The sequence below is a fragment of the Gorilla gorilla genome, chromosome Y (genome assembly GCF_029281585.2).
Source record: "Gorilla gorilla gorilla isolate KB3781 chromosome Y, NHGRI_mGorGor1-v2.1_pri, whole genome shotgun sequence".
Classification (NCBI taxonomy): Eukaryota; Metazoa; Chordata; class Mammalia; order Primates; family Hominidae; genus Gorilla; species Gorilla gorilla.
Genome location: NC_073248.2, coordinates 29,262,052 through 29,268,731, shown reverse-complemented (window position 1 = coordinate 29,268,731; position 6,680 = coordinate 29,262,052).

Here is a 6,680-nt window from a genome sequence, read left to right as displayed (position 1 = left end):
TTGATCTAACAGTAGTATGACATCTCTCTAAGCAAGGTCAAAGGTTTGCCCTAGACCCTGTAGGACATCCATGTACCTATCATGATCATCTGAAAACTTCCCGAGGTCTGCCTTGATCTGTTTTAAATCAGAGAGGGAGAAGGGGACAGGTACCCAGGTTGGGCCAAATTCCCTTCCCCCTACAGCTTGAAGGGGACATAACAAATAATCTGGGGGGTTTTGTGGACCTTTGGAGATTTCTTTGCTTGTTTCCTTCTGGGCAGGGGAGATTAGAGGAAGATTATCATTAATAGGAAGGGGAGCTATAGGGAGGCTAGGATATGGGGGTAAGCTGTGAGGTCCTCCTGTGGGATGTGAATTGCAAGGTTTGCATAGTTGTGTATTCTCTCTCAATGAAAAGAAAGCCTGGACATAAGGTATTTCACTCCATTTGTCTTCCCTTTTACAGAAAAGGTCAAGCTGCAGGATAATATTGTAATTTGTACTTCCCTCAGGTGGCCATATTTCCCCATCAGAAAGAGAATATTGGGGCCAAGCCATAGTGCAGAAATAAATGAGCTGCTTCTTTTTCAGGGTTTGTGGGTCAAATTGGTCCCAATGGCTTAGGATGCATTTCAAGGGTGAGCCTGTTGATGCCTGAGTGTTTCCCATCTGAAAGACAAAACCGCCCACGGTTTTGGTTTGTTTTGTTTCTCTCCCTGCCCAAGAACATGCAACAGTCCCTGGACCCTGCTGATTGGAACAGTTGTACTCACTGACGCAGCAGCAGAAACAACCCCTGCCCAAGAACCCTCAACGGTCCCTGGACCCTGCTGATCAGAATAGTTGCGCTCACCGACGCAGCAGCAGAAACACTAGTTTTCCTCCCAGACCACAGGGAGGACCGAGGAAGGTCTGATTTAGTGGTCCTTACTGACACATTCTTGAAAATGTGCACCCTTGCCTGTCCTCCAAGACCACAAGGAGGACCAACTGAGAAAAATTGGATTTAGTGGCCCTTACCAACACATTCTCAAAAACCTGTTAGAGTCCTAAACATTCTCCTCTTAGTAATGGGACTTTACCTCTCTGGTATAAAGATGTTATGCCCCCAAAATGAAGTGGAGGACCATACCCTGAGGGAAGGAGGGGATCTCCAGAGTCGGAGGAGTGATACCTTTTGTCCTCACTCCTATGAATAGGAAGGATACAATTTCTGAGGCTCCCTACATCCTAGCTTCAGGAACAGATTTTGTTAGGCCTGTTAGTCTGGTGAGGGATCCTAAAATTCCAAGTAGTCCCCACTATGACGGGGCTTTGGTCAAAAATTCTTTCTTTCTGATTGGTGAGCCCAGGTGCCTAAAGAAGGGACAGAGTCCTGGAGTTTATACTAGAAATCATTCTTATAGGAGAAACTAGAAAACACCAGAGACAGGTAGGAATTTTTAGAAGTGGGTCTAACCTCAGAAAAGAGAGATGAGAGTAAGTTTATCTGGCAGGCATTAGGACCCAGGGGGCAAGGGTCAGGATAGATAGGAGAGATGGGCAAGTCTTGCTTAGGCCACATGCCTTTGAGAGTTCCTCTCATGGCCCAAGGGTCAACCAACTTGTCAGGACCCTGGAGCTGCATTGCTTTCCTCTCTTTTGAGCCTTGGCTCAGCTCAGAAGTACAGGAAAAGTGGAAGCTGGTTCTAGGCAAACCAACAGTCCCAACTCTGAAGAGTCGGGGGTCGTTAGAGAGCCCTTTCCCAGAAAGCCTGACACCCGTGTCTTTAGTCCGGTGGCCGTGCTAGTCACTTTCAACTGGCCGACAGGTGCCCGGTATTTAGCCCCCAAATTCTAAGGAAAAATAGGACAGAATAGCAAGCAAAAGGGGTCCGATGGTACTCACTGCTTGGCGATAGGTGATTGTCTCACTGCTTGGCGATAGGCGAAAGTCCCATCTGGGTCACCAAAACGTGTCCGGAATTGGTGGGTTCTTGGTCTCACTGACTTCAAGAATGAAGCCATGGACCCTCACAGTGAGTATTACAGTTCTTAAAGGTGGCATGTCCAGAGTTGTTCATTCCTCCTGCTGGGCTCGTGGTCTCGCTGACTTCAGGAGTGAAGCTGCAGACCTTCGCAGTGAAGGTTACAGCTCATAAAAGCAGTGTGGACCCAAAGAGTGAGCAGTAGCAAGATTTATTGCAAAGATCAAAGGAACAAAGCTTCCACAGTGTGGAAGGGGACCCGAGCGGTTTGCCACTGCTGGCTCGGGCAGCCTGCTTTTATCCTCTTATCTGGCCCCACCCACATCCTGCCGATTGGTAGAGCCCAGTGGTCTGTTTTGACAGGGTGCTGATTGGTGTGTTTGCAGTCCCTGCGCTAGACACAAAGGTTCTCCACGTCCCCACCAGATTAGCTAGATACAGAGTGTCGACATAAAGGTTCTCCAAGGCCCCACCAGAGTAGTTAGACACAGAGTGTTGATTGGTGCACTCACAAACCCTGAGCTAGACACAGGGTGCTCATTGGTGTGTTTACAAACCTTGAGCTAGATACAGAGTGCCGATTGGTGTACTTACAATCCCTGAGCTAGACATAAAGGTTCTCCAAGGCCCCACCAGACTCAGGGGCCCAGCTGGCTTCACCCAGTTGATCCAGCACCAGGGTTGCAGGTGGAGCTGCCTGCCAGTACTGCGCCATGTGCCTGCACTTCGCAGCCATTGGGTGGTCAGTGGGACTGGGTGCCCTGGAGCAGGAGGTGGCACTAGTTGGGGAGGCTCGGGCTGCACAGGAGCCCATGGAGGGAGTGGGAGGCTCGGGCATGGCGGGCTGCAGGTCCTGAGCCCTGCCCCGTGGGAAGGCAACTAAGGCCCGGTGAGAAATTGAGCACAGCGCTGGTGGGCTGGCACTGCTGGGCAGCCCAGTACACCCTCCGCAGCTGCTGGCCCGAGTGCTAAGTCCCTCACTGCCTGGGCCGGTAGGGCCAGCCGGCGGCTGCCAGTGCTGGGCCTACCAAGCCCATGCCCACCGGAAACTTCAGTTGGTGCACAGCCCCTGTTCCGGCTCCCGCCTCTCCCTCCACACGTCCCTGCAAGCTAAGGGAGAGGGCTGTGGCCTTGGCCAGCCCAGAAAGGGGCTCCCACAGTGCAGCGGTGGGCTGAAGGGCTCCTCAAGTGCCACCAAAGTGGGATCCCAGGCAGAGGAGGCGCCAAGAGCAACTGAGGGCTGTGAGGACTGCCAGCACGCGGTCACCTCTCACAGGAACCTCCAGCTTTTCAACCCCCTAAAGTGCTAAAGTAACAGAAGTGCACTACCACATCCAGCCCCATCACATTTTTGCCTGTATGTATTTCCTAGACCTGCTGTAACACTTTACCTTAAACTAGGCAGCTTAAACCAAGGATGTTCTCAAGCGAGATATCTGAAATCAAGGTGTCTGCCTGGCTCTTCTCCCTCTGGAGGCTCTAGAGGACGATCCTTCTTCTCTGTCCCAGCTCCTGGTGGCCCCAGGCACCTCTGGGCTTGTGACGGCATCATTCACATCTCTGCCTCTATCTCCCCATTGCCTTCTCCTCTGTATGTGTCTTCATGTGTCTTTTTCTGTCTTTTGTAAGGATACTCTCATTAGGTTGAGGACCCACCTTAATCTGGTATGATCTCATCTTCATCCTTACCTTAATCGCATCTGCAGAGCCCCTGTTTCCAAATAAGGTGACATTCCCAGGTTCTATGTAGACATGAATTTTTAGTGGACAGTATTCATTTTGATAAACTGCCCTTGGAACCTCTGAGACATTCTGTGTCCTCCAACAAATTTCCTTTTCTGCTTTCTTTTGATTAAGCTTATTTAACAGGGTTTATGTTACTTGCACAGGAAGTAATATGTAAGGTGGATTAATATTAATATTAATATATTAATATATTGATATTATCAATATATTGATTAAATTAATATATAATATATAATTAAATTAATTTAAAATGTGTAATTAAATTAATATATATGATATATGATTAAATTAATGTATTAATATTAATCCACATTTGCTGTATTTTTTAAAATGCATCTTCGAGAAGATGAACAGTATTAAGACAGGGACTTTGTCTTAGCAAACCTATGTAAGGAAGCTGTCTGGGAGTAGTGGAGTGGTCAGCTTATAACCACATGAGTAGACAGCATATAACCACACAATTATCTATCTAAGTGGTAGATGGACCAGATGTTAGCACAGACATCTGGGCCTAGGTTTGCCAGATTTAACAGCTAAAAATACAGGACTCAAAATAACAAAACTTTAGTGAAATTATATTTCGTGCAATATTTGAGATACAATTATGCCATATTTTTTTCTGTGTTTACCTCAAATTCAAATGCAACTAGGGGTTGGACGCAATGGCTCACCCCTGTAATCCTAGCATTTTGGGAGGCCAAGGCAGGTGGATCACTTGAAGTCAGGAGGTTGAGAGCAGCCAAGCCAACATGGTAAAACCCTGTCTCTACCAAAAATACAAAAATTAGCTAGGTGTTGTAATGTGCTCCTGTAGTCTCAGCTACTTGTGCTGAGGCTGGGGTGGGAGGATCACTTGAACTTGGGAAGTGGAAGGTTCAGTGATCTCAGATTACACCATTGCATGACAGCCTGGGTGAAGAGTGAGACTCAGTCTAAAAGAAAAAAAAAATGTAACTTGGCATTGTAGACTTTTATCTGGGAAACCCATTTATGCCACATACCCCAGAATCTTTCACACCAACTCTGCTTCCAATTGACCTTGTATCAGGAGCTGGCTTTCAGTATGACCCTTCTTTCCCCACACCTAATGTAACTCCATACATCCATCTTCAGGATCAAATTTGAGCAGATAGATCTGTAGTCACCTACATTTATTGACTCACTGACTGTAGATAAAAGTAAAAACATATCTGGCTGAGGTTAATGACGACCTGCTTCCTTACATATTTAACTTGCTGTGGACTTTCCATTCTTGGTTTATGAGAAAATATTTCCATATGTCCAATAAGCCACTCTCTTAGTCCATTTGGGCTCCTATTACAGCTTGCCTTGGGCTGAGTAATTTATAAACCACGGCAATTTATTGAAGCCTAGTTGTCCAAGATCAAGGCACAAGCATATTGAGCACATGGGGAGGGTTCTCTCCTTCAAAGATGATGGCTGCTGTGTGTACTCACGTGGCAGAAGAGACAAAGGGATACTGAAAGCATCTTTGGTGAGGGCACCAGTCCCATTCATAAGATAAATTATCACCTTCTAAAGGGCCTACCTCTTAATATCATATGGGGAATTCTATTTCAATGTACAAACTTTGTGAGGAGAGGCATTCTGAGCACAGCCGTTATGCCCAGCTTCTTGGATAAGTCTAAATTTCCCCAAGGCAGCTTTTCTCACCTTCTGCACTGCAATGCTTTTTCTTGCTTTGAGCCTCTTTGTCTCTGGGCTGATTCCAGTGACTCACTGAGAATTAACTTCAAATTTCTGAGCTCATCCTTAGGTTTAGCCATACATTTTGTCATCCCCTGACATGAGTTTGCTGTCATTGCCATGACAGCCAATTAGAATGCCCACTCATCACTCTCTCTGTTGCTTGCACCACTGGGCTTTAGTGAAACTACATAAATACACATTGGCAGAACACTGCTAGAACTTTATCCTTAATTGGACTAATTACAGTGGATTTTTAAAATAATCAATCTAAAATGCCAAGTATCCACTTCAACCAGATCTAGTTCGTTTTGTTGGGGGAAAAAAAAAACAGAATCATTTGCAATAATGTGGGGGAGATACAGTACCTATAAAATCAGTCTATTAGTCTGTTCTCATGCTGATAATAAAGACATATTCAAGACTGGGTAATTTGTAAAGGAAAGAGGTTTGATGGACTCACAGTTCCACATGGCTGGGGAGGCCTCACAGTCATGGCAGAAGATGAAGGAAGAACAAAGGGACTTCTTACATGGTGGTGGGCAAGAGGGCTTGTTCAAGGGTACTCCCCTTTATAAAATCATCAGATCTCATGAGACTTATTCACTATCACAAGAACAACATGGGAAAGACCTACCATGATTCAATTACCTCCCACAGTGTCCCCCCATGATGTGTGGGAATTATGGGAGCTACAATTCAAGAGGACTTTTGGGTGGGGACACAGCCAAATAATATCAAACAGTCTATCTAACACCTGTCATACATTATTAAAGACTGGCTAATAGGTGATTAAAGTTTAGCTATTGGTTAGTGCTTGCCAATAATATTATAGGAATAAAACCTACATGAAATGCACAAAACCACAGAGTCATGCTATTATTATGCTGTATTTTTCCTGGCACTTGATGATGATGGAATGATAATGATAATTAAAAACAGTTGGTGGAATCTAAAAGCCACAAAGTCTAAGTACCAATAAGCACACCTAATGCTCTGACTTTGATTTGTAATACTATTCTCCAATAAAAGAACCCAGGGATTTAATACAGAAATCAATGATTCTAGGACTTGGGCAGCAAATATCCAAGATGAGCCTGGAGCATCATGTACTTACAGAAAGTAAAAGTGTGCTAAAACAGACAAAAAGCAAAGACAAACAAAATGTAACGATAAGAGTATATCAGAGGAACAGAGGAACAGAAAAGCCAATCAAAAGAACTCCCAATGGCCACAGTTGTAGCCCTTTGAGCAGTTGAGTAAATAAAGCATTATTTT